Source organism: Sinocyclocheilus grahami, unplaced genomic scaffold (assembly GCF_001515645.1).
Source record: "Sinocyclocheilus grahami isolate Dianchi unplaced genomic scaffold, SAMN03320097.WGS_v1.1 scaffold122.1, whole genome shotgun sequence".
Taxonomy (NCBI): Eukaryota; Metazoa; Chordata; class Actinopteri; order Cypriniformes; family Cyprinidae; genus Sinocyclocheilus; species Sinocyclocheilus grahami.
This window is the reverse complement of record NW_015505301.1, coordinates 1,874,814-1,897,773: the sequence shown is the minus strand read 5'-3', so window position 1 is coordinate 1,897,773 and position 22,960 is coordinate 1,874,814. Positions and strand designations below refer to the sequence as shown.

Here is a 22,960-nt window from a genome sequence, read left to right as displayed (position 1 = left end):
GGCTTTACTTGGGAACTATGGCCCTCTCTGGACTGGACTTGGAAACAGGAGCCCTCCCTGGGCTTGACTTGGGAACTGAAGCCCTCATTGGGCTGGACGTGGGAACTGGAGCCCTTTCAGGAGCGGACTCAGGGGCTAGAGCCGACACTGGAGTGGACTCAGGGGCTGGAGCCGACACTGGAGCCGATACTGGAGCCGACTTATGGGCTGAAGCCCACAGATCTTCCTCCGCATTCTCCTCTTTTGAGCAGAGGTGAAGGAGACTGCTGCTGTCAGTTGAGGGCTTGGGAGTGAACCGGCTGGTGGGCTTGACTTGGGAATGGCCGGTGGGCTTGACAAGGGAACGGCCGGCGGGCCCAACCTCGGAGTGGCCGGCGGGCTTGAGATTGCAGCGGCCGGCGGGCTTGACTGTGGAGCAGCCGGCAGGCTTGGGAGTTCAGGGTTTTGGTTCTGGTTCTGGTTCTGGTTCGGACACTCTCCAGACACCGGAGGATTCCTTCCCTCCAGCTCAGTCCCGTGGTGTCTGGGAGGTCGATGGGGTGATGAGAGTTGGCCCCGATCCAAAACAGAGAATTCAATGTGGCGTCATCCAACGGCATCTTAACGGCGAGCCCACAGAATTCCCTGGCGTACTCCACAAATGGAAGATCTCTGCGGGCTAGAGTGGCGAATCTCGCCACTATTTCCATGATCATGGGGGGAAAAAATGGAAAACAAAATACTTTCCAAAAAAACAGAAACCAAAACACGGGGAGAAAGGGCGCCGCTTACTGTTTGTAGGTCCTGTCTTCTGTCACGATGCTGCTGCTTCTGTGTCAGATACGAAGAGCGAAGAAGCGAGGAGACATCGAAGAATATAGAAATAACATTATTTATTAACGCACACGTAGTACAGAAACCTAAGGATGTTTAAGACAGGACGAAGGACTCAGGAAAATACAGGGCTTAAATTGGGAACTAAATGAGGAAATTAACAAGAAACACCTGGAATTAATATCACAATCAGACATTAGGGGGAAACTAGGACATGGAGGACGTGGGGGAGAAAAACAAACACAAAACAGTCCATGGGCATGACACATTTATGGTACAGAACTGAAGCATATTTGAAAAGTAATTTAAGTTTAATTATCATTTAACATAATTTGGACAAATTTTTTTATTTTGTTTTCCGCTTGTTTAACACATTCTTGTATTTATTGGATTTTCAGAAGAGATCTGAAATATAAGGTTTGTGCTGAACTAATTATTGTAAGAATTAAATACAGATATATTTACTGTTTTAGAGACCCACATTCTTGATTTAGGTGGTTGTACTAGTTACTCAGTCATTGTGGAATTATTATGATATAATTTTATTGGGCAGGAATATAGTTCTGCATTTCATTATCAGGCATGTAATGCTATCTTTTCTTCTTTCCTGGTGGCTTTGGCATGAGCTTTGATTTCAACATCTCCCAGATGGCTTCAATTGGTATCAAATCTAATATCACGAGCCCTACAATGAAATGGAAGTTCTCTATTAGCTGAAACTAAATAGCTGGAATATTTATGGAAAAGTATATATAGATCAAATGACCCTTAGTTCAGTATAATTCAGTACATGGCACATGTCTGTTTCAGTTTTAGACTTTCCTCTGTTCAAGTTTAAACAATCATGAAAGCTTTGAGCATGTGACTCTATCAGTGGCCAACGAAGCCGTATTCTGCCTGGAGAACTTCACCTTAAATTAAATTAACTATGTATAACTATGTATAACTTTTGACCTCCTTTAACTTTTATTGATTGATTGATTGATTTATTTATTTTGTGGGACATTTTATGTTAAAGTCAGCTGTTAACCCATTTTACATTATTATGGGATGTACGCAAAGTTTGGCTTTTTTAATCTGCAAGGATGTATTAAATTGATCAAAAGTTAGAGTAATGGCATTTAGAATGTTACATTTTCATTTTAAATAAATGCTGTTCTTTTGAAATTTCTATTCATCAAAAAAATACAGAAAAAATTGAGCACAGTGTCCAGAAAAAAATATATTAATCGGCACAATTTTTCCAGCATTTATAAGAATAAATATGATCAAATAACATGTTTCTTAAGCACAAAATCAGCATATTATAATGATTTCTGAAGGATCGTGTGACACTGAAGACTGGTGTAATGACTGCTGAATATACAGCTTTGCCATCACAGGAATAAATTACTTTTTTAAAACATTGAAAAAAATAAATAAAAATGCACGTTACTGTATTTTTGATTACATAAATGCAGCCTTGGTTAGCATAACAGATTTCTTTCAGTGTACCTACCTACTGTATTTTTTCGAGTGATTTCTGATTGATAAAATCAAGTCATGCCCTACATTTTTCTCTTATATATCCTGCTTCACTCGGAAATGCATCAAATTACGGAAATAAAGGGGTTTGCAAACAGTTGGCTTTAACAAAATGTACCATTTAGTTCCAGGATCTGATTCTAAGCATTTCTAAGAGTCCAACACATTTTGACCTTGTTCATGACTGCTATTGATGTATTTTTAATTCCCCAATTGCTGATAAGAGCTAAAACCGTGAGAGCGTGATGATTTTGGAAAGCAGCAGCTACTTTTTAGCACAGTTAGGTCCCCAGATGCTGCAGAGGAGTGTGAATGGGTTCTCCTCGACGAGGGAAGGGGGAGAGCTGACGCTGGGTCAGTCGGTACCGTTCCTCATAAAGGACTTAGAGTGCAAACAGACCCTTAAATCTGCCCACTGAACAGCGGCCTGACAGCCCTGCATGTATGAGCCAAAGTTAAGATAAAGAAAGCTGGATATATGTGAAGCCGCTTTTGTTCCGAGCTCCTTCGCTTGGAGCCAATGGGAGTCATTATTTCACCAACTCATTGTTATGTCATTGACCCCATGGAAGAAGGGCCCTTTAATTTCACCATTTATTACTCTACCAATATTGTTCGGGTTCCGCCTCAGAAATAAATCTGTCTTTTCTCTAGTTGTTTTAAAGCTTTGTATACCACTCCCATCAGCCTTTGTGTCTTTAGATACTTACTTCATTGGAGCTCTGTGACAGCGGAGTGAAGGGGGTACATAATAATGTACGATATAGCTGCGTGAGTATTAAGGTCTCGATACTTAACTAGCTGTGCAACAACCAACTAGTCTGTTAGTGAGGTTGACTTGCTTATCTATAGTTTACATTTGTTTAGTAGCGGCACTTTACTTGGAATGCTAACAGTTTAGATTTACATCCTTTAAAGCATTGTAGCTACAGTCTTTCACATTCAGATGACTGTTGCATTACATCTTAAAAATTTTTTTTTTTTGAGTATTAAATATGTTGACCAGTATTGTGAATGCACAATTTTTTTTTTTACATTTAAGTTGCCTCTGCTGTCATCAAATGCTCAATTAAAGTAAATCATTAAAACACTAATTTAATAACACTCTTACATGTAATCTTTAGCAAATTTCAAAAGAATTGTCAATTTTTCATACTTAATATAAATTTTTACAACTCTACAAATGATTTTATTGTATTTTGAGTTATTTAAAAATAAGAAAAGTTAGCTGTTGAAGAAATAGTTTTATTAAAAATTGTTAATTTAAAATGACACTTTTCGAATTTGTAACAGATTTTTATTTAAAGCATTTTTAGATAAACCTGAAAATGTGTTAAATAAAAATGTATAATTATTAAATAAAACATACAAACTAGAAGCATTTTCAGTAGTAGTATAATGTTGTGGTGCCTAATTTCACTTTTTTTAATTTAAAATAATTAATTGAACTTTTTAGTGTTTTTTTTATTTATTTACAAAATAGACATAGTATGGAATCTATTATTCATAGAATTTTAATACAATGTTATATGTGCCATATATTGGTTATCAGCAATTACATGGATTATAGTTACGATAATTATTAGCTTATCCTATTAGCTGGGGTTTTTAATATTGCTGTATTCCCGATAGTATGGATGGAAAAACCCAAAAAATGTTGTTGCTTCCTTTCCATCACAAGTCATGTTTTTCCCGTCATTCCTTCCAATTAGCAGTCGGCATGTTCAATTCAACTCCTTTCCATTCTAGAGTTTGTGCAGTAATAAAACTGCCAAGTTTCGATAAGATAATCCTCTTATAAATCAAAGGGCTTTTTTTCCCTTTTACCTGCCTTTTTCTCTTTCACTCAACCTTTCCTTCTCTGTCTCTTGGCCCTCTCCCAAACCTAGGTACCATTACCCAGTGCCTAAGGTATTTTATGTGCAGCTGACAGTGGGGAACAACGAGTTTATCGGAGAGGGGCGGACTCGCCAAGCTGCCCGACACAGTGCGGCCATGAAAGCCCTTCAGGCCCTGAAGAACGAACCCATTCCAGAGAGACCACCTCAGGTAACCTTCACAACTGTCCCACCTAACAGAACACACAGCCATGCAATCAAATTATTTTCATGATTTCATAATACTTTTATTGAGCAAGGATGCATAAAAATGATCAAAAGTGACAGTAAAGACATTTATAATGTTACAAGAATTTCTGTTTCAAATAAATGCTGTTGTTTTGAACTTGAACTTGAATAAATGCTATTTTGAACCTGAAAAATCATGAAAAAAAGGTTTTCCACAAAAATATTAAGCAGCACTTTTCGACATTTTTAATAATTAATACGAAATATTTCTTAAACATAAATTATTAGAGTAGTTTTTGAAGAGTCATGTGACACTGAAGACTGGAGTAATGACTGCTAAATATTAAGATTTGCCATTACAGGAATAAATTACAGTTAAAAATGTATTAAAATAGAAAACTGTTTTAAATTGTAATAATATTTCACAATATGAATGTTTTTTATTGTATTCTTAAAATAAATGGAGCATAAGAGACTTTCAAAAACATAAAAAAATCTTAATGATCCCAAACTTTTGAATAGCAGTGTGTTGTATTTAAAAAAATAAAAAATCTGCAAGATTCTTCGTTTTTTTAAATTAATTAATTAATTTTTTATTGTTTTTGGTATATTTTTCCATGTACATAGTCTGAGACAATATTAAAAGTTCTTGTTTTAATACTAAGATTTTGAATCATATAAAAAAAAAGGCAGCTGAAGAAGAAATATTTATAAAAAAAATATGCAATTTAAATATATTTACATAATCTGTCAAAATACACATTCTAATTTGTAATGGATTTTATTATTGAATTTATATAAAAAAATAATAAATTTTCACTAATGGTCTCTGACGGTTTCCTGTTTTTCATTTTATGAACTTGAAAGCCTATCATATTCTGCATATTCATAACCTGTTGTCAGGTAAAAGTGATATTCAGGCTGATGATCCAAGTCACGATATTTAAGAAGACAGAACTGTCCTGTTTCCTCATCATCTGTCAATGTTCACAACATCTCAGAGCTTTAGTTTCTGCCAGAGCTGTGTTTGCACGTAGCTTCGGGCCATCCTTCAAAATACTAATTTCTCCCACCGGAAATCATATTACATTGTGCCCCAAATGCCTGGCATCGACTAAGGTTATTTAAACCACAGTGGCGCCTCTCCTGTTTAGTCTTGTCCCCCTTCTGTCTCCATAATGAGGGCTTTGTCAGACGCTTCTTCCGTGTATTGCTTTACAAATTGATACACACCATACCTGTGCACACCTCAGGGCAAAACCTTGTTTGTCTGCATGTCTCCCCACTCCTGTACCATATCTCAAACCTCGAGGATGAGTATCATGCTCACACAAACAAACATAGACACAATGGGTTTCATTCACACGTATTTGTGCGCACATCTTTACTAGCTTTATTTTTCAAATCACTAACTATGTGTACTTGATAGAAGTATATAAATTTAATGACATCAGAATGAGAATAAGAGCAAATTGATGTGCGTTGCAAACTTTTATGCACACATAAAAAAGGTCACTTGCACTGTTAAAAGTGACAGTAATGAATGTTAATGATTTAGTATTTATGTTGTTGCAAAAGATTTTTGTTTCAAATAAATACTGTTCTTTTGAACTGTCTATTCTTTAAAGAATCCTGAATGGATTGTGTTTCCACAACGATATTACACGGCACAACTGTTTTTAACGTTTCATGAGCAGTAAATCACCATATTAGTATGATTTCTGAAGGATCATATGACACTAAAGACTATAATAATGCCTGCTGAAAATACAGCTTTGCCATCACAGGAATAAATTACATTTAAAAAATATTAAAATAGAAAACAGTTATTTTAAATTGTAATAATAATTTACAATATTGTTGTTTTTTTATTATAATTTTGATCAAATAACAAGAATATAAGAGCTTTTAAAAAACGTTTTACATATAATTGCTCAAATTTAAGTAATTGTTTTTGGTATATTTATCCATATACAGAATATGAGACCGTATTGGAAGTCCTCATCTTTACTATCTTTACTTTTTTAAATTACTAACTGTGTGTTCTTGTTCCCTCATTTATAATGATACAGATGTATCAACATTATAATAGAATGAGAATAAGAGCAAATGTATGCATGTACACACCTGTTGCGACCTGGATCCATATCACTTGCGTCGTTATTAGTGAATGCGAGCCAGTGTTTGTGGCTCAGCTGATTTTTATTGTCAAGTACATCATGTTTTCCTTCCCCTCAACACGCTCATAAACTCACAAAGCCAATTGTTTACCATGTGCTAACAGGCAAACGAGCGCATGCCAGAGTTGTCGAGGGAATAAACAAGATTGCGGTATGTACAGTAAGCACAGCTCTGAATGGTTAGTAAACAGACCTCGGGAAGCTCCTCTGTATCGTTCAAGACTGTATAACGGGTTCCGTTCACCAGTTGTAATGGGAATGGTGCTCAGTGACCGCACACTGTAAGCAGGAAATCTCTCAGATGAAGACGTGCTGACAGAAAGGCGGATTTGAGGGGTTTTCAAAGAGAAGCGGATGATTAATTCATCAGAATGTTGATTTTTAATTTACTCTATTTAGCAGATGAGCCCAAATGATGTTTGTAAGACATTTGTTTTCTATCAGACACTAATGGCTTCTTATTTTAGATTCTAAAAAACCTGAGGCTCAGCTCGATAGATTCAGATGTTGTCGATACATAAAACACATGTGTATTCAAAATCAACAAATCTGTGTTAAATTAAAATACTTGTAGTTTTTTTGGGGCATTTTTCCCTATTCTTTCTGTTTTGCAAGTTTAGCAAAGACATCTTTTTGTAGTAACAGTTTTATTGATCGACTTTTATGAGGACCATTTAGCTGTAGGAGGTTCTTCATAAGTAATATTTTTTATATTTCTACACCTGTGGTCCAGATTTATTACACGTTATTTATTATACATTATAAGCTGATAACTGTCATGCCCCTGGACTGTCTTTGTTGTGTTTTCCCTCCCCATGTGCTCCGTGACCCAGTTTCTCCCCTGTCTAATTAGTCATTCTGTTCACCTGTGTTCCTCCCAATTCCCTCGTTAAGTCATGTATTTAGTTCCAGTCTGTGTGATCCTCCTTTGCAGGTCTACCAGTTGTGTACGTGTGTCTTCCTTCCCTCCCAAGTGTGGATTTAATAAATGACAGTTTAGTTTATCGTGACAGAAAACCCAACCAACATGTTAACCTTACTTTTTTCCCTCCGTTTGTTTTCAGCGTTTTTTCCCAGTGTTTTGTTTTCTGTTTTCCCCGTTGTTTCCCTTATGGATCCTCTCGCCAAAAGGTTCACCGCCCTCGCCCGCAAAGACCTTTCCCTGTTGGAGTATGCGGTTGAGTTCAGCCAGCTCGCCGTGGTTACAGCGTTCGACGATGCTGCGCTGAACTTGTTGTTCTGGATCAGAGCTAATTACTACCGCCCCATCGACCTCCCAGACACCACCGGACTGAGTTGGAGGGAAGCGATCATTCTGTGTCTGGAGAGTGTCTAAGTCCGATCCAGTGCACAGCCAAACCCAGATCCCAGCCCACCATCTCGCCGCTACGCGGAGCGCAAGCCCGAGCCCACTGCTGACGGAGAGCCAGAGCCCACTGCTGACGGAGAGCCAGAGCCCACTGCTGACGGAGAGCCAGAGCCCGTCGCAACCGACGAGCCATCGCCAAGGAGTGCAACAGAGCTGAGGATCGCCATGGAGCCTGAGCCTCTCGGATCATCAGCCGCGAGGGAGAAAGCAGCGGACAGTGAGAGCGTGGAGAGGAGCTCCACCCCCTGCACCGTGGCTGAGGGTGAGCTGATAAGGGATCTGGGACTGCAAGGGAGAGGTCATAGAAGGGGACCTCATCGACTGGGATGCTGATCTGGCCCCTTTCCTCCCTCCTGCTGCGGAGCTTTTTATACTCCCATTCCAACGTCCAGCCCAGAGAGGGCTGCGGTTTCCATGTCCTGCCCAGAGAGGGCTCCGGTTCCCAAGTCCAACCTAGTGAGGTCTCCTGTTTCCATGTCCAGCCCAGAGAGGGCTCCCGTTCCTGAGTTTAGTCCTGAAAGCCCGGAGGCTCACAAATGCCCGCCCTCCCACCCGTTCCTGCCTCCTCCTCCACTGTCGTCTGGCAGCCCCTCTGCTTGCCCTCAGCCCACTATCAGCACGGTGCGAGCTCCACGGGACTGCCATCCTCCAGCGTCGCCATGGCTAAAGTATCCCTTGACTCCGCCTCCAGCCTCTAAGCCCCGGACTTCGCCTTGGTCCGTCAACCCAGCGGCTCCACCATGGCTCCTAGCTCCCTCCTCTCCGCCGTGGCCCATCAGTCAACTGGCTCCACCGGTCTCCCTCGTCCCTCCGGCTCAGCCTTGGTCTGTCGTCGACCATCCGTCGCCTCGTGACTCCACTTCTCCAGCTGCGCCTCGTCCCTCTGGTTCTGTCAGGCTCCTCCATCCCTCCGGCTCCTCCTCAGTCCTCTGTCGCTCCGGCACCATCTGCTCCACCTTGGCCCTCCGGATCCTCCCCATCGCCCTGGTTCATCGGCTCTCTGTCTCCACCTCAGGCTCCTCCACCATCTGCTCCTCCGCCATTGATCGGCCCCCTGGAGTCGTCAACCCTTCCTCTACCATGGCTCCTCCCTCTGTCGACTCCACCGTGGGTCGACATTATGGCTGTGTCCTGGGTCCCACCTGGCACTGCATGCTCCAAGTCCCTCCTGTCATCTCCCTGGCTCCTCCCTCCTTCCGATCCGCCCTGGCTCCTCCTGTTTCCTCACTGGCTCCTCCCTCCTTCATCACCTCCCTGGTCTCTGTCTGCCGGCCCCTTCCTGGGTGTCCGTCCATCTGAGGCTCCTCCCAAGTTCCCACCCGTCCCTCCTTCTGTTGATGTTACGGCGTGGGATGTGCCTTCCAGGAGGGGGGAGTAATGTCACGCCTCTGGACTGTCTTTTGTTGTGTTTTCCCTCCCCATGTGCTCTGTGACCCAGTTTCTCCCCTGTCTAATTAGTCATTCTGTTCACCTGTGTTCCTCCCAATTCCCTCGTTAAGTCATGTATTTAGTTTCAGTCTGTGTGTTCTTCCTTTGTCGGGTCTACCAGTTGTGTACGTGTGTGTGTCTTCCTTCCCTCCCAAGTGTGGATTTACCCTGCGTGTTTAATTTAATAAATGAGTTTCGTTTATCCACGGCTCCTTCGTTCCTTCTGGCAGCGTATCGTGACAATAATCACATCAACAACAAAAATTGAATAATATAAAAGTGCTATTAGTTATTTATATGTATATATATTTTCCTTTTTAATGTTAGTCTAAAACTATTCAACTCTTTGCAGTTATATAGCTTATTTTTTATTATTAATTTATTTAAATTATTTTGAGACTTTTGACAACTGAAACTAATATTGTAATATATTTTTACTATTAATATATCAGCTAGATCCCAGTTTATTATATATTATTAACTAATAATACAAAGTAAATATAATATGATTTTGAAAAAATGTTATTAGTTGTGTTTTTTATTTACTTATTTGTACATACATACATGCATGTATACATTTGTATGCCCCTCAGAGGACCTCAGATGATGCCAACACTGAAACAACATACAGAACAACCAAATTTTACTATAAGTTTGATTGCATCATATAATAATTGCTGTTAATAGTGTTCATCGTCTATTTGATTACGTCTTTAATTTATTTTTTCTGTACATTTCTGCCATATGTACATTAACTAACAGTCACCACTGATAAGCTACTACTAAATATTAGGGGTGCTCCGATCAGGATATTTGAGGCCGATCACCGATCACAGGAGAGGAGGATTTCCCCTCTTAGGTGACTCTTGTGAGAGTGGAAGCAGCACGGACTATGCTTTCACACAGGAGTCCGCTACTGATCTGTGGTTTACCACAAACGCAACATTTATCCATTATTTTGATTTCAAATCTAAACATTGTCACTGAAAATGCTTTTTCAGCATTGCAATTCTTTTTTTACACAGTACAGTAATACAATCTTTTACATACATGTTTTAACACAATAAATATAAACAACACATTATTCAATGCTTTTTACTTTTGCATTTACTTCTAGATTTATATATTAAGTTGCCCAAGCAAGTGGCAAAACATTTAAACTACTTTTCTTACTTTATCACAAACTAACCATTGACAGAAATAGTTAGCTCTACTGCCTTTCCTTTTGCATTTAAATCTTTATTACAAGCAATCCTGCAGTTCATGAAGAACTTTGTTTTCCTACCTCCACGAGTGCCATCTATTATTGCCTTGTTTATCTAAAAGTGCTCTTTCCCTTTAAACCTATCTAAAAGCCATATGTTGACTGAAACACAGTAGACTTTAATAATATGCATTTATGGTGTAATTACTAAATTTTCGTGTCAATCCATGTTCATATTTACTGCAAAAAATGTGCTGTTACTTTAATTCAGCGCTTGCAGCGCAGCAAAAATAGACTCTGTGCGGAAACGATCTGCACTGCTGCAGACGCACCGCTACTGGGACGCACTGCCGAACAGCAACCATGTGCAGTGTGAACGCTTTATTAATCTGTTAACATGAGTGCGGAAAAAATATGCACCACATTCGCACTGCAAACAGATTAATGTGAACCTGGCATTATGTGTGTGCGCTGCGAGTGTGGATGAGCGCACGGTCTCCAGGAGAGCGCGTGAGCACTGAATGGTTAAACACTGGCAAGAATTTAAAAAGTAATGCAATTTATAAACTTTAGTGACGATGTGACACTGCCTCGATTGTGCAAGTGACAATTCCTGTGTCAACTGTGCAGCATGCAGCTCGCTTATAGACAGATGCTATGTGGTGATTTGAAGACATTTGTGTATTTTGAGAGAGTATTTGCGTATCATGCTGTTTGTGAAATTACGTCTCACACAAGGTTTTCAAATGACTTTATACCTTATTTAATGAAGAAATATGAAGGTGAGTATCTTACCTTCAGCATTATAATTAATTAACCGGCGTCGGACAGAGACCGAGACGGTGCCGCTGCATGTCGTTCCAAACCTCTCACGGCAGCATCATCAGCTTGAGATCGTTTTTTTGAGATCGGCCTTTTTAGAGACCGCCAACCAGTCATCCCAACGTGATTATCGGCCGATCAATCGGAGCACCCCTACTAAATATTGTAGAAACTTAATTTTCTGTAAAGTTGCTTTGCAGTCGCTTTTTTTTTTACTTTTTTTATCCTGACACTGTATAAATAATGGGACAACGGCTGTTTTCCAGGTTCAAACAATACTAGAAAATGTCGAAAGGCATGGAAAAATAATGGCAAAAATAACATTAAAAATAAAAGTCAAGGAAATTTCTGTAGTCAATATACATCTTTCTACTTTTCTACTAGCCAGAAAAGTACTATTTCAGCTAGTAGTTACTCTTTTGTGAGTGTGATATTGATTTTTCTTTTTTTTAAAAATCCCTTTCCAGTCATCTCAAACAACTGGAAAAGTCATAGGAAATCATTAGTTAGAAAGTGTGGGGTCGCTGTATTTGAGGTACGTCTGGATGCATTTGCAGTCTGAGGAAGAGCAGCATGCTCGAAATGCTTCTTCTTTTGAAAATTCTTTTGTGCCTCCAAAACGGAGTTAGTTTGCTGATATTTTAGCCAAATCTCTGTGCTTTTTGATCAGTACAACACATGACAATATCAAATTTAGCTTGTGACCTGTCAGTTCAGTTTAAGAAGGGCACACAAGCAAGCCTTCACAGTCTGTCACACAAAGTCTCACACTCTCCAGACCACCTGACGGCTCTCCATCCCAGACATCATTTACAGGCGTTTGAAGGAAACGCACAATGACATCATGCCGTGTGATCACTATAAGGACGACACTGAGGATGCTGTATTGAATGTTTTGATCGAGCGCTCTTAGATCACGCACTCCTGTTCATGTGCTGCATGAGAACACACTCTTCATTCTGAAAAGAAATGTCAGTAGTGTAATGGAGGTGACCAAGATAATATGCTGCAGGGATCATATTAAAAGTCACCCTTTGGAACTTGTGTGAGAGTTCTATTGCAGTTCCTTTTATAGTTGATAAGATATGAATCGGAAATAAGGGAACTGCTCTTGGATCAGTTTGAAAGCTTTTTCTTCTTACAAAACCAAGCCACTTTCTTCAGAATCTCAACTGTTCAACAAAACCAGAAGCATCTCTTTTCAGTGGAGGTACATGAGAAACCGCAGTCATGCGTTGAAGCAGACCCACCATCAGCTTTGAGATCATACAGCCTGTTCTTAAAGGGATAGTTCACCCAAAAAGGTCACCCTCATGTCGTTACAAACCCGTAAGACCTTCACTGTTCATTTTCAGAACACAAATTAAGATATTTTTGATGAAATCCTAGAGCTTTCTGACCCTCCATAGACAGAAATGCAACTACCACGTTCAAGGACCAGAAAGGTAGTAAGGACATTGTTCAAATACACTCTTAAAAATAAAGGTGCTTCAAAAGGTTCTTCAAGCGATGCCATAGAAGAACCCTTTTTGGTTCCACAAAGAACCATTTAGTCAAAGCATGACTAAAACCATCTCTTTCTTACCTTTTTATAATCTGAAGAACCTTCTTTCGCCACAAAGAACCTTTTGAGAAACAGAAAGGTTCTACAGATGTTAAAGGTTCTTTATGGAACCATTTAGACAAAAAGGTTCTTCTATGGCATCGTGAAGCACCTTTATTTTTAAGAGTGTAGTCCATGTGACATCAGTGGTTCAACCATAATTTTTATGAAGCTACGAGAATACTTTGTGCGCAAAAAGTTTTTGTCTGCCTTTTAATGTCGCTGTCTATGCAGGGTCAGAAAGCTCTTGGATTTCATCAAAAATATCTTAACTTGTGTTCTGAAGATGAACGAAGGTCTTATGTGTTTGGAACGACGTGAGGGTGAGGAATTAATAACAGAATTTTCATTTTTGGATGAACTATCCGTTTAACATCTTCTTGGCAGGTTCTCATTTTGTTAGTGGGTAAAATGTAGGTTTGGGGCTGATTTGAAGTCAGCAACAGAAATTTTTGTACTGTAATAAAGGGATTGTTGAGAGGAGGTAATCAAATTAAGGCACCATTATGCATTGAGATTTGTTAGTTCTTGCAAAAAATGTATAATAATAATTGTTAAAGTATTGTACGTTAAGCCATTTTTATTCACTAATGCAAAATGTCCCTGCTCAATCAGTACATTATTATCAAAGCAACTACAGATTTCTTGTCAAACAAATTATTACATAAAAATATTCAAAATATTTAGTATTTTTTACATATAAAAAGTTATTTTTATGTTTAATTTTAATTTTAGTTTACATATTTAATCAATAAACCTTAAAAAAATGGCCATTTTTATTCACTAATGCAAAATGTCCCTGCTCAATCAGTACATTATTATCAAAGCAACTACAGATTTCTTGTGAAACAAATGATTACATAAAAATATTCAAAATATTTAGTATTTTTTACATATAAAAAGTTATTTTTGTTTAATTTAAATTTTAGTTTACATATTTAATCAATAAACCTTAAAAAATGGCTGTGATTGGACAGAAATAAATAAAGCCATTAAACAGAAAAATGTTATAATTTATGCATCATTTATTTATGCTGCTATGCATACTTCGAGCTCGCAATTTTGAATCTTTGAATAAGTCATATATTGTTTTGGACACCTCTGTTAGGGGAATAATGTTGTTTCAGCATGTCTTTTTATGTCAAAAAGGTCAATATGCTGGATAAAATGTAACAGTTTTTTGTAATACTGTAGGTATTGACTGTTTTCAATACTGTTTTGTGTTGAACTCTTTCAGTGTTCAGAGGAGAAGAAAGAAACGGAGGAGAACAGCGATGCCAGCAAATCTGAGATCAGCCTGATCTACGAGATCGCTCTTAAAAGGAACCTGGCTGTTAACTTTGAGGTAAACTAAGCTACTTTAATTGAGATTGTAAAGGAATGTAACACTGATAAATAAGTACTGCTTTATTTCGTCTTCACAAGTCTCCCCGCCGGTCTGCCAGTGCACTGAGGGAGGAAAATACTGGTTAGCACAGCTTTACTAGGAAAGTGAGCAAGTAACATTAAAATAATTCATACAAGACGATGAAGAAAAGTGTATAGATGTGTTGTAACGTACCTCTGTGACTCTCATCTCCCCGCTGGTCTGCCTCTGCCAGCGGCGCTGCAGCCGGAGGAAAAGACCGGTTAATACAGCTCCACTCGGGAAACTCAGATATTCTTACGGAAACTTAAACCTGATAAATAACATCAGCATACAACGCATCAAGCAATAAAAGAGTCAAAAACGAATATTAACCTACCATACTCTAGTGGTTTTTCATCTTCACGAGTCTTTCACAGAGCCGGTGCCGAGGAGATGTGTGGTTGTTTTTCGCAGTCATTAGGACTACTGTTTTTAGATTTACTAAATATAGTAGGCAAATATGTTTTCAAAATGCACTGAAAATCTAAACCTGAGAAACAGTAATAAAAGTTTTACTAAGTTTTAATAAAATGATTTACACAGATCCACATGTGATAGACACCAGGCTGGACTCCGCTTTGTCCATGGTGAAAGTTGATGTATTCCCTCAGCGACCAGCACAGATAAGCTCTAGGCATGACGAAGTGGATATCATCCTCTTTTGGAAGACCAAACAAAGTAGTTTCGCTTTCACAACGAAGCACACAGCATCCTCATGACATGGCTGCGTCAACGATACTACAGCGAGAATAAAAGTTACGCCTTCTTTCTTTGCGTGAACATTTGGGCGGCGTTATGCAAATCTTCCCACATAGTGAGGTAGATATGTGGGGGCGTGTCAGAACAAGCCGTTTTAGGTAGGCGTGGCTGACTCTGAACTTTTATAAAGAATATCTCTTTGGATTTGAGACTTTAGTCTTTGCAACTTTACAGATCTTCTTTATGCACCAAGAGCTTGTAACACTCCAAAGAGAAAGGAAAAATTGAAATCGCATCATATATATGACCCATTTAAACTAAATCAGTGATTCTGATAGTGTTTAGGCCAGCAGAGAAGGCTTGGCTGGCCCTGACGGCCCACCACTGTAAATAAGGTTAGTTCAACAATAGTTTTCATTGCACAGTTATTTACAGTTCTAGTGACCCTATACTCCTTATTAAATATTTTCTTTGTACTCCTAACCAGTTGTATGCTTTCGACACTTTACGCTTTTTTCTCAGCTCGACAGCACAATATAACCCTAAAGTGCTGTTGTTAGTTCAAAACCAATTAGGCTAAATGTAACTGTTCCTAAATGAGCTGCCGACATAGGCAGCTGACTTCTAAGAAAGCTTTCTTATTGCGTATATGCAGGAACTTCAAACGTATAGCATCCTGATTTTAAGCACACAGAAGTTTGGGCTTGCAATGAATTCAAGTAGATTTTGATATTAGCATGTTGCTAAGCTAAATGCTATACTATAAGCATAGAAATACAGTGCACACACAAATAATAGTCCTTTTTTATACAGAAATTTGCATCTATACAGTTTGATAATGAATAAAATATTTATCTGGGCTCGTTCTCCATCTTGAGTTGTTTTTGTTCGACTGAAACTTATCACAGTGCATTCTGGGATTGCCTTTGCAGTGTATTATGCATGTGTTGCTGCCGTAGACATCCAAAAAAATGTATGATGAAACTTAATAGTTGTTTCAATGGGTTTTGGAATAGAGCAAGAGTCTCTCTTTAACTGTAATGTTTTCCCCCTAACGTTCAAGTGTTCATTCTAATTTAATCAACATCGAGCAGAATATATTTAGATATCCGTTCATTCGATCAATTGAAAATTACTAGCTTCAAATAAAGAGGATAAAGTGGGAAAGTGATTATATTAAACGCCTGTTCTTGGTCAAGCTCTGCCAGCATCTGTTAAATCTGGTAATTGTAATTGCTTTAAAGTGTTTATTGTGCGGAGGAGGCGGATTTGGACACCATTCAAAATCAGCACTTCATTAAAGTGCTGCATCAGCGTCGATAGCGCGTGCGCGCAGGTGAGACCTGAATAGCACACGTTGCTATCTGTATTTAAACTAAACTCATTTAAGCCTTGCCATTTTAAACATTCAAGAGCCAGAAAACATGAATGAGAATGCATGCGCAGTGAGAAGATTTGCATGTGCGCTCATCCGAAGCACACAAACCCCGTGTTCAGGTCTCAGACAGCATGCAAATATTGAGTTCTCTTTCAAGTCTTGTACTTGAATGGACAAATTCACACAAAAACTATGTCAACATCTTGGTGAGTCAGTTGAACATACAGTATCAATGTACTGGATCTGTGCATTGTCTTAAAGTGACAGCACTTTTTTTTTAATCAAACAACAAAAGACATAGAAATCGCTCTTGATTGAATAGTTTTTGTAATTTTAATAAGGATTAATCTTTAATTTATTCAGTCAAATATGCAATGTTATTTTACATTTGAATACTGATTCAATTTCTGTACCTAAAAAATTAATGTTAGACCTATACCTAAAGAAAACCTGAAAAGCACAGTTTATTTTATTTGTATATTTGCTCTTTTGTATTTATTTGTGCTGTTGCTTGTTTTTAGATTATTTGGTCTTATTTTCTTTATTTTTATGTGACAGCATGGTCCTTTTCCCTGAACATAGCACGTACAGAAACCGTGACCCTAAAAACTGTGAAACAAACCAAACTGTGAGTAATTTAACCATTACAACTCTAGACTATAATAATATTAATAATAATCATCCTCATCATCATCATTATTATTAATCATAATGATTATTATTACTTAATAAAAATTAAATAAAGAAATATTACCGTTTCATTTCACTGTGTAAAAAAGAAGTTTGTGTGAAGCAGCATTTACTGTAAACTGAGCTGCTCTGAGACACTAAAAACACTAGATCATGAGCAGCTTGCGTGTAAATAAACACAGTGCGGTGCTTTGCTCTGAAACATGCAGTGCCCATGTTTATTAAATTAAATTGCTGTCTTTGTGGTTCTGTAATCACAGTAAGATATATCACCGTTTCCCAAAATGTTGTACCCCATTGACTTTCATTGTATGGGTAAATTTTTTTCTAAATATCTTTATGCCTCATTTTGGGACTCAGTAATGTATATTAAAAAGTTCCCTTTTCAAGTTATTTTCTCCGTTGCCAGCCATGCGAGACAGAGGAACTGGCCACCATCAGACACAAGAATCAAACACTTGCTGAAACCCCATCACTGCCTGAGGATGCCATATCATTTGTTGTAGACAACACAACCTCGTCTGCCGCCACGAAGGTAGTCGGGCCCCGGTGCCAAGACCTCCTCACAGTCCTCGTTCACCCGATGAGGCTCATTCACCGGCTGGAACTGCCGCCCACCTACCTCAGTGTTTTACAGCTGCCATGGAAACAGTGTCAGGAGGCCAGCTCGAGAGTTACTAGGCCCGTTTTGACTTGTTGGTGGTGTAGTTGGTGAAGTTACCGCAGCTTGTCCTCACCAGCTACTCATATTCGTAAAAAATTGCGCAAAATAAGATATAAAGGGATAGTTCACCAAAAAATTTACATTCTGTACTCTTTTACACACCCTTGTATTATTCGAAACCTGTTTGACTTCTCCAGTATCTCTGCACAAAGATACTTTCAACAAGATTTTTCAACAATTTTTGTCCATATAATGAAGTCAATGGGGTCCAAAATGTTGTACCCCATTGACTTTCATTGTATGGGTAAATTTTTTTCTAAATATCTTTATGCCTCATTTTGGGACTCAGTAATGTATATTAAAAAGTTCCCTTTTCAAGTTATTTGAGTCTCTGTGTCTGAGATATTTCTCATCAAGGAGAATTGCAGAAAAGTTGACATCTCGTTGGAGTTTTGGTCTCTCTTTCTCTGGGAATTTCTTGTCCGACTTTATAGCTGATTTAAGTTAGTTGTATAATCAGTGACTGTGAGTAACCAGGCTAAATCTCCACTCTCGGCCCATTGAATAGACCGTGTGGGAGTTCCCTGAATGACGGACTCGCAGCTTTAAGCCCTTTTCCTTCCTCCCCACACCTCATCCTCGCAAGAGAGCTGAAAAGACATGCTGGTATTTCCAAGAGGGAAGTATTGCAGAATTTCGTCACTTCATTATGGAGTGATGCTCACCCAGAGGAATTCTCTCAATTCTTATGTAACATCTAAGTGTGATGATCAAATGCATTCCACATCAAGGCCTAGTAAATATTGGGTTATGCCGCTCTGTCAAGTGTGCGGGAAATGCACAGAGCTCTCTTGTGATCCTCAGTTCTTCGCCATCTTCAGATGAAAGCCCAGATTGTTGAGGATCTGGAGCTTACAGATGAAGATTAATGATGTTTGTCTACGCTTCCAATCATTCATATCAACTGTCTTGAGCTTTAAAGAGAGTTCTCTCAGAAATGACATTTCTGTCATTATTTACTCACCCTCATGTTGTTTCAAACCCGGATGATTTTCTTTCCTCTGTGAAACAGTAAGGGTGACAGTGAATAGGAAGATCAAAACATGGAAACAGTGTCAGGAGGCCAGCTCGAGAGTTACTAGGCCCGTTTTGACTTGTTGGTGGTGTAGTTGGTGAAGTTACCGCAGCTTGTCCTCACCAGCTACTCATATTCGTAAAAAATTGCGCAAAATAAGATATAAAGGGATAGTTCACCAAAAAATTTACATTCTGTACTCTTTTACACACCCTTGTATTATTCGAAACCTGTTTGACTTCTCCAGTATCTCTGCACAAAGATACTTTCAACAAGATTTTTCAACAATTTTTGTCCATATAATGAAGTCAATGGGGTCCAAAATGTTGTACCCCATTGACTTTCATTGTATGGGTAAATTTTTTTCTAAATATTTTTATGCCTCATTTTGGGACTTTAATGTATATTAAAAAGTTCCCTTTTCAAGTTATTTGAGTCTCTGTGTCTGAGATATTTCTCATCAAGGAGAATTGCAGAAAAGTTGACATCTCGTTGGAGTTTTGGTCTCTCTTTCTCTGGGAATTTCTTGTCCGACTTTATAGCTGATTTAAGTTAGTTGTATAATCAGTGACTGTGAGTAACCAGGCTAAATCTCCACTCTCGGCCCATTGAATAGACCGTGTGGGAGTTCCCTGAATGACGGACTCGCAGCTTTAAGCCCTTTTCCTTCCTCCCCACACCTCATCCTCGCAAGAGAGCTGAAAAGACATGCTGGTATTTCCAAGAGGGAAGTATTGCAGAATTTCGTCACTTCATTATGGAGTGATGCTCACCCAGAGGAATTCTCTCAATTCTTATGTAACATCTAAGTGTGATGATCAAATGCATTCCACATCAAGGCCTAGTAAATATTGGGTTATGCCGCTCTGTCAAGTGTGCGGGAAATGCACAGAGCTCTCTTGTGATCCTCAGTTCTTCGCCATCTTCAGATGAAAGCCCAGATTGTTGAGGATCTGGAGCTTACAGATGAAGATTAATGATGTTTGTCTACGCTTCCAATCATTCATATCAACTGTCTTGAGCTTTAAAGAGAGTTCTCTCAGAAATGACATTTCTGTCATTATTTACTCACCCTCATGTTGTTTCAAACCCGGATGATTTTCTTTCCTCTGTGAAACAGTAAGGGTGACAGTGAATAGGAAGATCAAAAAGCACCAGAAAAGTACTGTAAACAGCCCATATTTATAGTTTTCGAAAGCAATTTTCAAACTACATTTCCGTGTCACTGTTTTTTGCAGACTGTTCACCTCTATTCTATTGTTGATTTTCAGTTATATATACTGTTCAGTTATATATACTATATTTTTATTTTGACTTTTGCCTTTTATCTGTCTGTTCAGTTATCATGTGACTTCAGAAGACTTGGAATAATGAGTCATATGGACCACTTTGGTACTTTTTCTCTTTTTGGTCACACTTTTTATTGGGTGGCCTTATCTGCTATGTACTTACATCAAAAAATGTACAATGTACTTTGTGTTCATACTGCATTTCAAAACACTTCTACTGCTATTGATATGGGATACAGGTAAGGTTTGATGGTATGGGTACACTCTAAAAAATGCTGGGTTTTTTCAACCCAACTTTGGGTCAAATATGGACTAACCCAACTGTTGGGTTAAATTTTTTTATTAAATATTTTAACCCAAAAATTGGGTTAGTTCATATTTGACCCAAAGTTGGGTTGATGTATGTGCACAATAAGTGCATTGTATCAAATGATTAATTTAAATGTAATTACATAGTAGTTAAGGCCACCTAATATAAAGTGGGACCTATTTTCCACCCATTTTCAAGCACTTCATCCATTTTGTTGTTTAGAAAAGCTGTAGGAACAGTCAGAAAATTTCTCTTCTTGTGTTGCATGGCTTGCAAGTTTGGAACAACAACCAATGGTGGATATTTGGATGATCTACCTTTATAAAGTATTGCATGTTTGAAATGACATGGGCCTCCAGGCTTCATTTATGCAAGCCATGAAACTTATTGAAGTTTGACACTGTATTTGAATCGGATTAGTTTTGTATGGGGATATGGTGTCTCTCAGTTGAGCCTATTTCTCTGGAGTGTCACATGTTTGTATGAATGCCAGAATGGTCATGTGTGTGAAGAGAGGATGTGAGGAGGGAGTCTCTGGAGACGGATAACTTTCAGTTCTGACTGAGCACATAGAGGCCCACCCTCAGCTGTGTATATGCGTCTGTGTGAAACTCAATCCCCCCAGTGTTGCTCTTAAAGAGCTCAGAGCAGCTCACCTGTTCTGTTGACCATCTTGGTGATGTCACAGGAAGTAAATACGATTACATGTGCATTACATTAAATATCGTTTCTCACGACAGTGAGAAATGGATAGTAATAGAAGAATAGAGGATGAACAGTCGGTTTAAATGATTGTGAACAAAATCACCTCTGATTGGTCAGCCATAAAAAAGAATATATATATAATTTAAATTTATATACTACTATAGTATTTATTAATATTTTGAATGTACATTTTTATATTTTCAGTTCTAATTTGTCATTTTATTTTATTATTTTGTCATTTTTATTAGTCTTTGTTTGTTTAATATTTTTATTTAACTTTAGATTATCTATATATATCTATATATATCTATATATATATCTATATAAACTAGGACATTAATATGTGCTTTATAAGTGCTTACAAATAGCCAATATGCTAATTATATGCATGCTAATAAGCAACTAGTTAATAGTGAGAATTAGTCCCTAAACTTAAAGTGTTACTAAATTAAGATCAATAACACTATTTTGATATTAAATAAAATAAAAAGTTTTTGTCTTGCACAAAGAAAAGCAGCTATTCAAAACAAGCTTAAAACACTGCATTAATATGTGTGATCTGTGCTTCTCATTTATGCATATGCATATTCATGTATATTTGTATTCATATATTCATACTGAGTGTGTGTGGTGTGTTTAATATCCAGGTGCAGTTTCCCAAGTTCCAGTGGTCTCTCTCCCCATACGAGTTATTGATCCTGTTAAACCGGACAGTTCGAGTGTAGTGAGTCTAATTAGCAGTATTCCCATTTCCGTCGTCGAGAAAGAAGAGAGTGTGCAGCAGACATGGCCTAAGGGGCAGAGAGAAAGGGAGCGTGACTGGAATGACTGCTGTTCCCACTTCTGCATGCATGTGTGTTCTCTTGTGTAACGTGTTCATTACATGCCCCTCAGGTGCTGAAGGAAAGTGGACCCCCGCACATGAAGAGTTTCCTCACACGTGTGATGGTAGGGGAGTTCTCAGCCGAGGGTGAGGGGAATAGTAAGAAACTCTCTAAAAAGAGAGCGGCCCTCTCCATCCTGCAGGAACTGAAGAAACTGCCAGTGCTTCCTGTTGTGGAGAAACCCAAAGTGCATTACAAGAAGCGGCCTAGGACCGTATTAAAGGTGGGTTGTTTTAGGAGCAGATCAAAAAGGAGTGCCAGAGTGGTGGCTGTTACTGGAATATTATAGCGATATCGAATTCTATGCATTATTATGGGATGTATTTTGGACAGTCTAAATGTAAACTCTGTAATTTCTGTGTTACTATCAGCATCAAAAGAAATTGGCAAAATAAAGGCTATGTTTTCGTCCTTATGTAAATTCCAAAAGCTACTGTACCAAGCTACTGTACTGTACCAACAATTATTTTTTTCTTGAGTTCAAAAATAAAGTAATATTATTACAATTTAAAATAAGTTTTCTATTTGAATATATTTTAAATGTAATTTATTCCTCTAATGACAAAGCTGAATTCTCAGCAGCCATTACTCCAGTCTTGTCACATGATCCTTCAGAAATTATTCTAATATGCTGATTTAGTGCTTAAGAATCATATCTTATTATTATCAGTATTGAAAACGGTTGTACTGGTTAATATTTTTGTGCAAACATGATGCATTTTTTTCAGGATTTTATGCATGTATATATACTGTATATATATATATATATGTATATACATACATACACACACACACACATATATATATATATATATATATATATATATATATATATATATATATATATGT

The 22,960-nt window shown here is 38.2% G+C and overlaps 1 pseudogene; it reads left to right on the top strand.

The window, feature by feature from the left end:
* Positions 1-22,960, top strand: part of LOC107589935 (double-stranded RNA-binding protein Staufen homolog 2-like) — a 138,273-nt pseudogene that overhangs the window by 33,347 nt on the left and 81,966 nt on the right.